Source organism: Bos grunniens, chromosome 7 (assembly GCF_055505025.1).
Source record: "Bos grunniens cultivar Pamir isolate PY7600 chromosome 7, Bosgru_T2T1.0, whole genome shotgun sequence".
NCBI classification, from domain to species: Eukaryota; Metazoa; Chordata; class Mammalia; order Artiodactyla; family Bovidae; genus Bos; species Bos grunniens.
The window spans coordinates 23225855-23241598 of NC_141171.1; the positions used below are offsets into that span (position 1 = coordinate 23225855).

The 15744-nt window shown below is 37.6% G+C and overlaps 1 long non-coding RNA gene across 1 annotated transcript; it reads right to left on the reverse strand.

Moving 5' to 3' along the window:
* Positions 1-4782: 4782 nt before the first annotated feature.
* LOC147368923 (uncharacterized) lies at positions 4783-15504 on the reverse strand. The gene is made up of 3 exons (XR_015166909.1): positions 15354-15504; positions 6190-6238; positions 4783-5053 (listed from the first exon to the last, which is right to left on the reverse strand). It is a non-coding gene; the product is annotated as an uncharacterized LOC147368923 (long non-coding RNA).
* Positions 15505-15744: the final 240 nt, after the last annotated feature.

A 15744-nucleotide genomic window follows, 5' to 3' on the forward strand; every position in this document is an offset into this window, starting at 1 on the left:
TTAGAGTCTGGAGTTCAAACTCTGATGCGTAATTAGCGGGGTGACTCTGACCAAAGTTCTTAATCTTTCTAAACCTGTCTTTTCTTCTCATTTAATCGGGGGTAGTATTTACCTCCAAGAGTTGTTGAAGGAATCAATGAGAGAACTCAAGCAAAATTCTTAGCCCTGGGCCTGGCACATGCTCAGTGCTGGTAAATGCTAGCTATTATCCTCACACAAGCATATAATTAAGCTCATTGCCCTATATTTGTAATACTGAGAAAATGGTTCATAATCGGCCCCAAATGGGACTGTTTGAGTTCTACATCAAGATAGTATTATATGCAATTACATGAATATTTTAAAAAACTGCACTAACATTTCTTTTACCACCACTACGTGCCAGGCACAATTCTAGGCAACAAAGGAAGCTAAAAGAAATAAGGCCCAGACCTGGAATAGCTTTACAGTTAACTGAAAGGAGACATACCACTACCAAGTAACTACTTTCAAAATAGTATGGCCATACTTCCTTGTTTGTCAGTGTCCTTCTCGACCTGGCTTAAAAGTTATTTGTGCCCACTCTCATTCTCAATATGTCCAGATTTGAATGACAAGTATGTATAAATTGCTTGGGGTACAGAGAAGGAACCATAAGTTTCATGTAAAGCTGAAGAGGCTTTAGCTCCTTGAAATGAACATCCAACTTGGTGAAGTGGATCAAAGGAGGGAGAAAAGGCAGAGGGAAGATTTCATTTGTACTGTTCTGAGTCAAAACTACAAAGCTTTTCCATACTTGTTAACAGACTTAGGAAATCCCTTTGACCAATGTTCTATGACTTAGCTTGAGGATCTCGTATTTTTTTCCTGAAGATACATCATGGACACTCCAAAACACGAACTACACAACTGGTATTCATTTATTTACACAACAAACATCTGTTGAGCATCTACTAAGTATATATGATCTGTCTTTGGTGTGATAGAGGATACCAAACAGATTTACAAGACAGAGTCAAGCAATGTAAAATCTAGTTGTTAACACCACATTCCTTAGCTAATTCGTCAACAAGATAATGGGACACAGCACACAAAGTGTGGTTTGGGAAGACTGAGGAAAATCATGAAGCACATGGAACTTACTGAGAAAGGAGAATATGCCTCAAAGGAGGACCACAGGTCATCGCCCTTCTGTGACTGGAGCAACCAGGTAGGAGAGGAACCTAAGTCAGACTCCTTCTTTACACTCTTACCCAGAGTTGACCCTTGCTGCTCATCAAACCACAAATATCCTTTGAATGCCTGCTGTTTGCCAGGTAGCATACCAAATGCTGTGGGAAAACTTAGTATACACCGTGGTCTTTGTCCTTAATGAAATGTCACACAGCAATATTTGAATAATTAGATAGCGTAGTAGCTGAGGGGATCGCTGAGGTCTGTATCAGTTTCTTAGAGGGAGAGGAATTTGAGGTGGGTCTCTGGGAAGAACAAAGTCCAGGTCTGTGTTTTCTAAACTGTGGATTGTACATCTTATGGTGGTGTGGGAGATGACTAGGTAGCACACTTAAGAGGGGTAGGGGTGAGAAGAAGAGGGGAAGTAGCCTGGGATACATGCAGCTCAGTATGTAGCCACAGAGCTTCAACATGTAGCCTGTAATACCGTTTACATTGTAGCTCCTTAGCTTAAAACACAACAAAAACAAACAGAAAGAGAGCTAGGAATTGTAATAGAAATGTCTTCTGGGGACAACCAGAGAGGAAGAATGGAACCTTTTGAGAATCACTCTGCTATGTCAGGTGAGAGACCTCAAGTAATGAAGAATTTCTTTTTTTGTTTCTCTTTTATAGTTAACTCCTATATATGGCAAGTAATTCAGATTTTCCACATGTGATAGCCATCAAAGTTTCTTTTATATGTTTGTTAAGGTTAAAAATATGAATCAGCTAAACGAAATCTCTCAAGTCAACAACAGAGGCAATAAAGAGAAAGGGGATGTGGCACTTTAGGGAATACAAAGCTTGGCGAGCCAATGTTCCGTAATTGGCATGTTAAAGGTGTGTTCCCAGGGAGAGCAGAGGCCATATTGAATCTTGAGCTGAGTACTGGCATACAAGCATGGGGAAAGCAAGAGTTCAAAATTCGGGTAACCTAGAGGGGGTGAAGTCTGCTACACGCCAGAGGAGTGCTCCTTCTGCACCTGGAGGAAGCTCCTTGGCCCAGAGGAACTAGCAGAACTGGCCCCTGGAACCTGTTGGGAAGCCATTCAGCAGACACCAGGGGGACTCCCATCTCTGTGTTTTATCAGGGCTCCAGCAAGATGGGACATGGAGGCTCCACATACCTCAAAGTGCCTGCACACTCCTGCACTTAAAACAGGCAGGACAGACATGTTACACCTCCCCCTAGCACAGAGAACTACGTGTGTTTTCATAAAGAAAGGTGGTGATGAGTAAAATTTGGCGGTACAGTTGAAAGAAGTAGAAGGTGGCCAAGTCAAGAACTTTCACATCCCATCCTCCACGTCTCCTCCAGTGAGTGTTACTGCCTAATAGTGTTTCAGCTCTTGCTTCTGGCCCTGTGATTAGCTAAGCTAAGCAGCTGGGAGGACTCTCGCTGCTTGCTTTCTGTCATTACCTCTGTAGTAGGGTCCATGCACTGTATATCCCCGGCACTGTACTAGGCAGTAGGCTGAAAACACATCACCCGCTCCACCCTCAATATCCCATTCCCTAAATTTTGGAACCTGTAAGCAGAATGAGATATCATTCCCACAATTATGTTATGTCACACCTCATACGTGGATGCTCAGTGATGTCTGACTCTCTGTGACCACCCCATGGACTGCGTAGCCTTCCAGGCTCGTGTCCATGGAATTTTCCAGGCAAGAATACTAGAGTGGGTTGCCATTTCCTTCTCCAGGGGATCTTCACAACCCAGGGATTAAACCCGTGTCTCTTGCATCTCCTGCATTGGCAGGCGGATTCCTTACCACTGGGAGCACCACCTGGGAGTTACCTCATAGTTGACCTTAAAGTAAGACCATCCGGGTGGGCCTGATCCCATTACCTGAGCCCTTAAAAGCAAAGAGTTTTCCATGGCTGGTTGCAAAAAAAGAAGCCAGAGAGATTCAAAGCACGAAACAGGTTCAATGTGCCATTGCTGGCATGAAGACAGGAATGTGGTACACGAAAAGGAATACAGCAGGCTTCTAGAAGCAGAGTGTGGCCCCTGACTGGTGGCCAGCAAGGAAACAGGGACCTGAGTCCTGTACCCATAAGAAACGGAATTCTGTCAACAACAAAAATGTGCTTTGAAACAGATTTCCTCCCCAGCTCAAGTCTCCAGATGAGAACTCCGACTGGCAGGCACCTTGACTTCAGCTGTGTGATACTGTGAGCAGAAAATTCAGCAACACCATACCATGCTGGACTTCTGACCTACAGATAATACGAGCTAATAAATGGGTGTTGTTTTAAGCCACTGATGGTTAAAACTAACATAATGCCTGTCACTGAATTAACCCTTCTCTAGACAAGCTCCAGCCTCAAGACTGTAGGAACTGCCACTTGTCAATACATAGACAAATGGATCAATTCTCAGGCATTAGTAAATAAGCCTGTGTCACTTATGAATATACAAGGAGGGGAATGAAGGGAAAAGATTGGAATTCCTGATAACTTGGCTTGGGAGGGACTTATATATTATTTTCACTTGGGTTAAAAAAGGAAATATGACCTTATTTTGAAATAACTGGATGGTGAGACTTTACTAATTTTGGGTGCTATTAGAATTTCAGGTAGCATAAGAGAAAGAAAAGACAGAGGAAACGTGGTGTTCTCTAGTAAAAAGAGAATGATCTCCTGGGACAAGTGGATATGAGTATGTTTTGCAGATTGGTAGCTGTCTGATCATGGACTTATCGGAAATTTTCTTAACCTCTTCAAACCCAAGACTATTAAAGTATGGAAAATAACTATCTAATAAGACTTGGGGAGAATTAAATAAAATAACTCATGTAAAACTTCAGTGCCTGTGGCACAGTAGACTATCAATAGTTTATCGATTGTTTTTTTAGTCACTAAGTCACATCTGACTCTTGCAATTCCATGGACTGTAGCCTGCCAGGCAAGAACACTGGGGTGGGTTGCCATTTCCTTCTTCAGGGGATCTTCCTGACCCAGGGATCAAACCTGTGTCTCCTGCATTGGCAGGTGGATTTTTTTCACCACTGGCCATCCTTTTCACAATGTCTTTTGCAATGTTTCTAGTTATTATGGCATATATGCGATTAATGCCATCCTACAGAAATATAATGCATGCCACACTTGTACTTTAAAATTTTCTAGTAGTCACAAGAAGAAAAAAGTAAAAATATGAAACTAATGCCACATCTCAATTCAGTACAGCCATGTTTCAAGTGTTCAATAGCAACGTGTAGCCAGTGGCTATAGTACTTGGACGGCTCAGTACTAGACCTCTAAATAAATATTTCAATTAGATATCTTCTACTCTTTGGAATAATCTAAAATAAACATAAATAGGTCACTGATAGGTAATTATAGAGGTATGAGAACATATATGCACATACCAAACCCAGATGATTTGGGTTTTCGTCATTGTTGTTTTACCATCAGTTCTTAGCTGCAGTGAGTCATATTTCAATCAGGGGAGCAGGGTATCAGTGGTACATGGGTTTCTAATTTTAAATTCCAAAACATACCACAAATCAGAGCTACACAGTCAAAGTAATACCAGGCAATCATGAGAGCTGGGTTAAAACAAAAACCTATCTCACATACTTGTTCATTTTCAAAGTAACTCTAATAAAAGATTATATATTTATTTCCTTTGCTTTTTCTCTGAAGACAATGGTATAGACTTTTGGATTCTACAGAAGCTTTTTTTTTTTTTTTCCTTTCTAAGTCATTATCTCCGTTATGTGGGAATGAGGACAAAACAAATCAGAACTATAGAAAACAGCAGGCACTGCACAGCAACCATGGAAGGACTTGCAAAAAATCTGTGATACTTCTACGAGGATCTTCAAAGATGATCCAGACAGTGATCTTGCTCCTAGAGAAAAAAATAGGACATATCCAAACACATATAATACAAGGTATAACATGGAAAGAAAATGAGAGATATCCAAAAAACACACCACAAGTACTGGTAAAAACAGAATCCTTCTCGGTGGGGATTAGGAAAGGTTTCCTGGCAAAGTATCCTTTGTGAGCGGTTTTAAAGAATGGTCTTTAAAGGATGGTTAATTTAACAGGGCTCAATTCAACAGATACTTGTTGCCAACCTACTGTATGGCAGGCACCATTGTAGGCAGGGGGGATCTACTGATGCAAGTCTGCATTTAAGCTGGATGGGAGTGAAGAATGGTGCAGGACAAGTAAAACCAGCAATACAGCACTGCTCTGGATTCCAATCACTTTCTCCATCTCACATTACCCCTGACGTCCCTCTGCCTCTGAAGTCTTCCAAGGCTCTGCCTCTTGAACCTACAAACAACTTCTTATCTCTTCTCTGTTTCTGACCTTTCATCTAGAGTAAGATGTGGGATTCCAGAAAAAGAGGTGTTTCATTCTCTGACCCCTCACCATGCAATCACACAGACTCTGCTCACCCCCAGCTCCGGCTCTAGCTCTAGTCAGGAAGCTACAGAATCAAGAAGCTGCCACCACAGCTTCCGGCTCCCGCATTACGCTGGTGTGAAGAGGAAGTTGGGCACACTTTGCTAAGTATTATCACAGACATAGTTCTAGTGGAGGACATTTGACTCAGCCTGTGATGATACGAAAAGGATTCCAAAAAGAGCAGATGCTTGAGAAGAATTATCCATAAATGAAAGGAAGGATGTGGTTTTTTTTTGTTTTTTGTTTTTTTTTTTTTGGCATAGAAAAACAACCTGATTGAAATCAGGGTGAGATGAGAGTATGATGCCCTTAGGGAACCAGAGAATGAGAGCAGTTCAGAGAAGGGTTACTGTGGGCACAGAGAGGAAATGATTCTGGACTTGCCGAAAGAGGCTAGAGCATGTGAAGGAGTTTGGATTTATTTAGAAGATGATAAAAAGTAGAGCAGAAAGACAAAATGTACCAAAGATGCTACTTTAAAAGAATAAAGTTTACATATACGGACATATCATCAGTGTATCATATATAACCTTTGAACTTCAAAATATCCTTGTTTTGATAACTTACTTGACAAGCTGCATGTAGCATTTATTTATAAAGGGCAGTACGTGAAAACCTGAAATGGAATTATAGTACCGACATGATTATTTCATGCTTATCTGTTTTGCTTTTAAAAAAGCTTGTGAAGGTTGATTTCTTCCTAATTTCCCATTTATCTGAACAGTTTTTATTATTAACTAAAATTTGTCTCCTTATGAACAGTAATTGTACATACCTGAAATTCAGGGGTCAACGTCAATTCCATGAGTTACTTTGCTATTCATGTATTGTCTCCTAGACATTTTTTTTCTTTTTTCATTTTCCTCTTCTATCATGGTATACATTGCATACTCTATTAAAAATAGGTTATATACAAATAGAAAAAAAAAAGACTCTCTGAAAAGAGAATGGTATCTTAGAAAGAAAATTAACTTATTTGTGGGGTGATATTAACATCTTAGCCATTTGACAAATTCATGGGAATTTCCTCATTTGGAGAAAATGAAAGTTTGTTTTCTTTTTTTAAATAGTTATCTTTAATAAAAAGAATGATTTCCATAGTGATTTCTTGGTTTAGAAAAGTGAAAGAGACTCAAAGACGTTAATTACATCTTCCTGCTCCAGGCAAGATCTGCCCAACATATTCTTTTGCTCATCAAAAATTACTCAGTTCTACTTTTATATTCCATTAACTGATACATTTTAAATCAATAAGAAAGAGATACAAAAAAAAGAGAGAGAGATACAAAATATTAAAAGTCACTGTTAAGAATTCTGATAAGCAGCTATGTTTATTCATTATTTTTCTCTTTGTTTTATGCATCTCTATATAGTCTTTAAAAGTGCATTTCTAAAATTAACAGAGCTTTTTTTTTTTTTTTTTGTATTTTTAGGTCTACAGAAATACTGACTGAAAAGTAGAGAGTTCCCATGTAGTTCTCATCCTCCACCCCAGCTTCCCCTATTATTAACACCTTGCATTAGCATGGTGTAATTGTTACGAATGATATTTTTCTCAACAAAGTTTCAAATTTTCTCTAATAATTCTTGGGTATCTTCTGTTAGTTTTACTCCTTAGGGCTTCCCTGGTGGCTCAACAGTAAAGAATCTGCCTGCAATGCAGGAGATGAGGCTTTGATCCCTGGGGTTGGAAAGATCCCCTGGAGTAGGAAATGGCAATCCATTCCAATATTCTTGCCTGGAAAATTTCAAGGACAGAGGAGCCTGGTGGGCAACACTCCATGGGGTAGCAAAGAGTCGGCCACGACTGAGTGCGTGTGCGCGCGCACACATACACACACACACACACACACACTTGATATTCTCTAATATTACTATTAGAAGTTTCTTTTCTTTATGTTTCTAGTTGTTTGCTACTAATAGTATATAGGAATGCAACTCATTTTTACATAAAACATCTTGTTAATTTTAGATTATTTTAGGTTGTCTACGTAAACAATCATATCAACGGCATATCAACTGACCACTTAATTTCTTCCTTGCCAATTCTTATGCCTCCACAGTGCTTAGGACTACCAGTCTAAGGTTTAACAGAAAAAAAAAACATTTTTTTCTATACCTGTTTTTAAAGGGAATGTTTCTAATATTTTTCCACTTGGACTGATGCTTGCTTTAGATCATCTATAGTACTCTTAATCAAGTTAAGGAAGATAAGAAAGTAGACCCAACATATATATAAGTGGCATCCTCAAAAATTAAAAACCCTTCCCCCACAAATGACCATCCTAAGTTTTTAAAGACATAAATCAAGAACACTTTTTCTCCAAATAAAAGGTATTTTGACTGTTATGGATCAAATAATATGAGACATATTCCTAGCAAAAAATTATTGAGAATCAAAGATAAAGAAAAAAACCTTAGTTTGCCAGATAAAAGTTTAAGGTACAATAACAGTCTCAGATTTCTCCTGATTAAAGTCAGTAAAATAACATCCTCAAGAACTCAAAGTCCTTATGGAAACAAAGTGTGACTCAAGAATTTTATGCCCAGTATATTGCTTTTCATGTATAAAAGCAAGAGAAGTACAACTGCTTTTAAACTGCTTTTTTAGTTGGGACAGGAAGGAAAAAGGTAAAGACTCAAGTAATATGTTTAAGAAAATTCATCTGGCATTGGAATTTTTAAAATGTGTCCAGGTGATTCTAATAGGCAGCTAGATTTAGGAACCACTATGAACTATGGGAATAATGATATTTACTCTCCTTTTCAAGCCTCAATTGTACATGGTAAGTACATCAAACACTATTGATTTCTACCAGTCTCCGGGTGGTTGAACAAGGAGATACCAATGTGTAACAATCCATATATAAAATCTTGTATGAGAAAACCAAGTGTTTTTTCCTCCTTTGTATGAGATATTATTTTAGTATACAATCTTGGCAAGAACAAGCTGTTCTTGATTATGAATCTGGACAATTTTATAGAAGTCACCAATAAGAGTTACAATAAATAAATCCAATCAGTCCCATCACTTCATGGGAAATAGATGGGCAAACAGTGGAAACAGTGTCAGACTTTATTTTTTGGGGCTCCAAAATCACTGCATATGGTGACTGCAGCCATGAAATTAAAAGACACTTACTCCTTGGAAGAAAAGTTATGACCAACCTAGATAGCATATTGTAAAGCAGAGACATCACTTTGCCAACAAAGGTCCATCTAGTCAAGGCTATGGTTTTTCCAGTGGTCATGTATGGATGTGAGAGTTGGACTGTGAAGAAAGCTGAGCACTGAAGAATTGATGCTTTTGAACTGTGGTATTGGAGAAGACTCTTGAGAGTCCCTTGGACTGCAAGGAGATCCAACCAACCAGTCCATTCTAAAAGAGATCAGTCCTGGGTGTTCTTTGGAAGGAATGATGCTAAAGCTGAAACTCCAGTACTTTGGCCACCTCATGCAAAGAGTTGACTCATTGGAAAAGACTGATGCTGGGAGGGATTGGGGGCAGGAGGAGAAGGGGACGACAGAGGATGAGATGGCTGGATGGCATCACCGACTCGATAGACGTGAGTTTGAGTGAACTCTGGGAGTTGGTGATGGACAGGGAGGCCTGGCGTGCTGTGATTCATGGGGTCGCAAAGAGTCAGACACGACTGAGAGACTGAACTGAACTGAACTGATGGCCTGTGTCTGGAACATCCATATCAATCATGGAGACTGATTAAAAAAAAAAAAAAAAAAACAGCATAGACAGGACCAAAAATCAAATAAATTAGAAAACAAACAAAAACACAGAGGTAATCATCTGTAAGCTCTGGTATTCATTAAATTTCAAATTTAAGAATGTTTCTGAGGTCTCCTCTTGGAAGAAGAGGAGTTGAGGACTAACTTAATCCTTGTCCTTTCTTTCTTATTCCCATAATTTTCTTACTGTTTTGGGTCTTCCCATCAGCTTATTTGCTTGGCTGTGGACGTGCTCCACAGAAGCAACAAAATCCATTCCAGCTATCTGTATCAACCTATTCGGCTGGCTCAAGTTGGAGTCATCAGTAGTCAATTTTTTTCTTTCTTTCTCTTTTTTTTTTGTGTATTACAGGAATAACTTTGATTGTCCCTTATGAAGTCATGGTGTACTTCCTAGTGAACGGGGCCTGGACTTTTTATCATTAAGCAGTGTATCTCTATCTCTAGTAGTACTTTTTGTTTTAAAGCCTGATATTAAAGCTACATCAGCTTTCATTTGGTTAGTATTTGTATGATCTAACTTTTGCCATTCTTTTGCTTTCAGCTTTAAGATCTCTGTTCAAAACAATGGGAGTTTATTGAATTCTAATTTAATAGCTATTGGGAACAGTACATAATATCTATCATTTCATTATTTGCTGACTTCTGTTGTTGTTGGGATCTAACTGTGGCTCCTTTAAAGGCTACACACTGCAGGTGTAAACTTGGGCAGCAGACAATTCAGAACAACTGTTCATAGATAAAAAATGTATTTTCTTATGGGCTGAAGTTATAATAAGCCTGCTGAGCTAAACCAGAAAAACAAATATGGTAGAAATGACTAAGTTGTGAGGTCAGAATTGGTTACATTATTTGTGCAGCCCTCTGCAAAATGAAAATGCATGACTTTTTGTTTAAAAATTAAGAATATCAAGACAGTGACAGCAGAACATTAAACCAAGTTTAGCATCCTTCTGAACATGGGGCCTATGTGACTGCACAGGATGCCTACCATGAGATTGGCCCTGAGTGAGATGGACACTGCTTGCTGAGCTGATCTATTCCCTTTCTGTACAAACATAGTCATTTGTTCCATTAGGAATTGAGTGAAATTCAAAGAAGAAAGCTGATACTAAAAAATGTGTCATAAAACTCTTTGGAAAGCAATTGATAACGTTCTTGTAAACATACATGGACTTCTCTAGAAAGAATACACAAATGAATTCTCAGCTACTGACTTCAGAAGACAACTTACCCTAATTACAATAAATAAGCAGAAATGTTAAAGAGGTGAAGAGATTAATTTACTACAACTATTATCACTTAGTAGAAGGTGGAAGGAAAAAATATCTTGGAATTCAATTCTGTTTTTTTAAACATTTTCCCATAGCTACTACCCATTCTTTGGATTTCACTGTGGAAATAATAACTTAGATAAAAACAAGTATATATCAGTGAGTTAATAATGCATGAGTGCTGCTGCTAAGTCGCTTCAGTCGTGTCCAACTCTGTGCGACCAAGTCGCTTCGATTGTGTCTGACTCTTTGCAACCCCATGAACTATAGCCCGCCAGGTTCCTCTGTCCATGGGATTCTCCAGGCAAGAGCACTGGAGTGGGTTGCCATTCCCTTCTCCATGAGTTAATAATACTTGTGTAATTAACAGAAGAATATCAAGCTAAATTGTAATTTGGAGAATCTAATAAGATATCACGCTCTCATTAAACTGAACAAATGAAGAGCAATATTATTCATTCATTCAACAATTATTTACTGAGTGACCATTATGTGTCGTGTGTGCTCAGTCACTTCAGTCGGGTCTGACTCTGTGTAACCCTATGGACTGTAGCCCACCAGGCTCCTCTGTTGATGGAATTCTCCAGGCAAGAATACTGGAGTGGGTTACCATTTCCTTCTCCAGGGGATCTTCCTGACCCAGGGATCAAACTGGAATCTCTTATGTCTCCTGCATTGGCAGGTGGGTTCTTTACCACTAGTGCCACCTGGGAAGCCCATCTGTCAAGTAGTCGACAGTACAAAACAAGATATTATATATATATATGTATATACACATATATGGGGGCGTCCTTGATGGCTCAGTGGTAAAGAATCCACCTGCCAATGCAGGAGACTTGAGTTTGATCCCTGGGTCAGGAAGGTCCCCTGGAGAAGGAAATGACTATGCACTCCAGTATTCTTGCCTGGGAAATCCCATGGACAGAGGAGCCTGGTGGGCTACAGTCCATGTGGTCGCAAAAGAGTTGGACATGACTTAGCAACAACACAACCACTACCACCACACATATATGTAGGTATGTAAATGTATGTATCAGATATTAGTATGATAAGAAAAACAAGCAGTTAAAAGGAATAGGATGCAAAGAAGGATTAAAGGGGTGATAGTCAATGTAGGTTTTACTGAGAAGATGACATTCGAGGAAATGCTTGAAGTAGATGTAGGTACTATGAGAATTTTGAGTATGTTTGTGGATATGAAGAGATTGAAAGAAAAGAGATAAATCATGAAAGATGGTCTGCGAGGGGGTAAGGGCGTGGAACAAGGGACATATAGATTAAGGATCTGGCCCTGTAAAGAGAAAGACAATTCATTTTCTGCGATCAGAGAAACTGACCTAAAAATGAATTCAGAATTAAAAGGGGAATTGTAAATTATTGACTTTCATACAGAGTTAAGGTGATATTGGCAACCTTAATCCTATGTGACCTAAGACAAAGGCCAAGGAAAGAAGGATGATATTAGTAGAGAAAAGAAAATGCATTAGATAATAATATAAGAATATATAATTTGAGAGCTGAAGTTAGAATAAGGAAAGGAAAAAGGAAAAATGAGCTTATTTAGAATAATAAAGGCAAAGACAGTGTTTAATGAGTTATTAGTACTACAGCTTATAAAAGAAGCATCATGTAAAACCAGACCATAATTTTATAATCTTAAGAAAAACATATGGGGGAGGAAAGGATTAGGAGTCTGGGATTAGCAGATGCAGATGAGTATATACAGGATGGATAAACAACAAGATCCTCCTGTACAGCACAGGCAACTAAGATAAACCATAATGGGAAAGAATATGAAAAAGAGGATATATATATATGTGTGTGTGTGTGTATATATATATAAAACCGAATCATTTTGCTATATATCAGAAATCAACACAGCATTGTAAATCAACTGTTTTTCAATAAAATTAAGTCAAAAAAAGAAAAACATAAAATATATGAAGGAAATTCAGGGGGTAGAAAATATCTAGCATGCAACAGAAATTTATTTGTTGTCAATAAACACTGGTGTGGATTCCATGGTCCCTGGCAGTGAAGGCAAAAATTACATACATTATGGCATATATTATTCATTTTATGCTATAAGAATATATATAAAATGATTGATATAAGTACATATTTTGTTAGAATTAACTGTAGGACAAATCTAATATAAGCCTTTTATGTTAAAGGGGAATTAGATAACATAATAGATAATATTTTTACCATAATTTAATTAAAATTAGGGAATCGGTATATAAAATTTTATAAACCAGAGGACACAACATCAGATTACAGGTAAACAACGATCTAAGTCACATGTTTTGTGATGATCACACAATACAGGAGTGTTTACTCTTAGAGAATCTTCCTAAATTCTGAATAAGATCTAGCCAGAGTTACCCCTCAGTATATAAATGCACTTTCCTGATAGCTTTTACAAAGTCCTGAAAAAAACGGTCAGTAAAAATTATACATGCAGTTTGAGAGGTAACTAGGCAAAAATAAACACACAAAGGAATGTTAACAGTAGAAAAACATAATTCTGCTGTGTTTATGAATGAAAGAATAAAATTAAAAAGTAATTTATTAATAGATTCTGAGCTAAGACAAGACATAATAAAAATTCATAACATGAATTTTGAAATCCAGAAAAAATGTTGTATAAAACCGAGAAATGTTTAAAATCTGTAATTAAGCCTATAACACAGAGAGAGAAATTTCCAGGTGCCAGAAATTAAAGATAACTCACTTATAGAGTGGGAAGTGTATTAAGTGATACTAAGGCAGATTACTGGATAAAAATGCTGACTCTAGTAACCAGAGACTGAGGTTTAATAATCACAGGAGACTGTAACAACAACAGCTGCCTTCACCCTTTCCAAGCAGAATTGTGAAACTGTTACTTCCTATAAAAAAGCAATGACCTGTAGAAGGATTTCCTCTCTGAGTAGAAACAAACACCGTCATATCAGACAAGAGTGGAGGAAGTTTACTCTTAGCAGGACTCTGGGATAAAGATCCCACTCCCCAACTGAGAAAACAAAACGAAGCTAAGCTTCTCTCTTAGATATGGAATCTGAATTTATTCTACACCTGTAGTGTGGCAACTCCCTGCTGAGACATTAACACAGGAGCTGGACCCCAGTGAAAACCACTGAGGGGACCTGGCAGTAACAAACCCCAAATCACTCTACAGGGATGCTTCTGCAACAATGGTCACGTGAAATTTGCACTCAACGTTCACAGTAAAAAATGACAAAACATATGCAATTAGATTACAGTTCACAAAAACATAACAAACAGGAACACAAGCAGCCTTATGAACTTAGTTATAGAAAAATATTTTGCAAAATTATTACCTTTCAAAGTGTTTTAAAAATTATATAAAATTAATTTTTAAAGAATAATAAAGAATCTTTAGAGAAAAAACATGAACCAAAATTATAGGATAATACATATGAAAGAGAATGGGTCATTTTGATTTAAAAAATATGATTTCTAGAAATGAAAAAGTCATTTGAATTGAAAAATGCAATACATTTACTATTACTGTTGTTAATAAATTACAGATTACACACAGCTGAAACAAAATAGCCACATGGATGACAGAGTAGGGAAATTTTCAAAATATGTTATGGAGTGATAAAGGATGGAAAGTAAGAATGTGAGATTAAGAGACATGAAGCATATACTGAAAGCCCCAAGACAGTCTGAAAAGTGTTTGAGAGAGACTGGAATAAATACAGGAGAGGCTGTATATGAACACCGTGGATGAGATTTCCCAGAAATGATGAAATACATAAATTTCAAAATCAGAGAAGGCTGATGAAGAATAAATAAAAGTAAATCCATATCCAGACACATAACAGTGATTCTACAAAATAGATAAATGATTACTACAAAATTTCTCAGATAAAAAGGAAAACCTGAAAGGCAACGGAAGAACAGTATCATTGACAAAGGATGTATCCGTGGCCACTACAAAAACCAGAGAGCAGAACGTAATAAATCTTTCAAAGTCTTGAAGACAAATGACTGTCAGAATACAAGTCTCTATCAAGTAAGATTCTTCTTCTCAAGTGAAAGAGAAATAATGGCATTTTAGACAGGTGGGTTAAGGGAGTTTGCCTCTCACAGAGGCTCACAGAAAGAACCTTGTTAACAAAAAAGAAAACTGAATTAAGGAAGAGTAAGATGTGAGAAGTAACAGATATCAAAGGACTGGAAACAGCTGACCAAAGAAAACAACAGAAATGACTAATTTGGATGCTTAAAATAAGGTGATTCCCCCTCCCTTACAAAAAACCAGGTGCTATTTTCTTGAGAACTAGATAAACCTATTTGAAAGTTTATATGGAAAATAAGCCAAAAGAGTTGGTAAAATTATGCAGTAGAAGAACAGTGTGGGAACTCACTCTACAAGACATTCAAATATTGTTATAGAGATAACAGAATAATGTGATACAGACAAGTCAGTGGAGCAGATTAGAAAGCACAGAAACTGTTGTATTATATGTTGGATTTCAGTATATGACAAAGGTAGCACTTTAAGTCTTGTGGAAAAGCGAGATTAAACAATTAGTGTGCTAGAATAACGGTTAGCTATTGGGGAAAAATAAATTTAATCTCTATCTACCTGAAACTCCGCAGCAAAATAAAATTTATGCTGATCAAAGATTTCCATGTAAAAAAAATATAAACTATAAAAGTACTGTAAGAGGGACTTACCTGCAGTCTAGTGGTTAAGACTTCACACTTCCACCACAGGCGGTACAGGTTCAACCCCTGGTCAGGGAACTAAGAGCCCACATGCCTTGCAGTGCGACTAAAATGTAAAAAAATCTTCACGAAAATATGAGAGAATACTTATTAAAATCTCTGAAGTGGAGAAGACATTTTTAACTGACAAAAAAAAAAAAACCTCAAAAACTAAAAGAAACTGATTTAAAAAATACATAAAGAGACAAGTGACAAACAGGAAAAAATACTTGCAATTCATATAAACGAAAGAAAACCCAACAATCCTATAGAAAAATGGGCAATGGCCACAAGGCGTGAACTGACAGTTCACAGAGAAGGAAGTTCCAATGGTTGTTAACATACGTAAACATACAAAAAA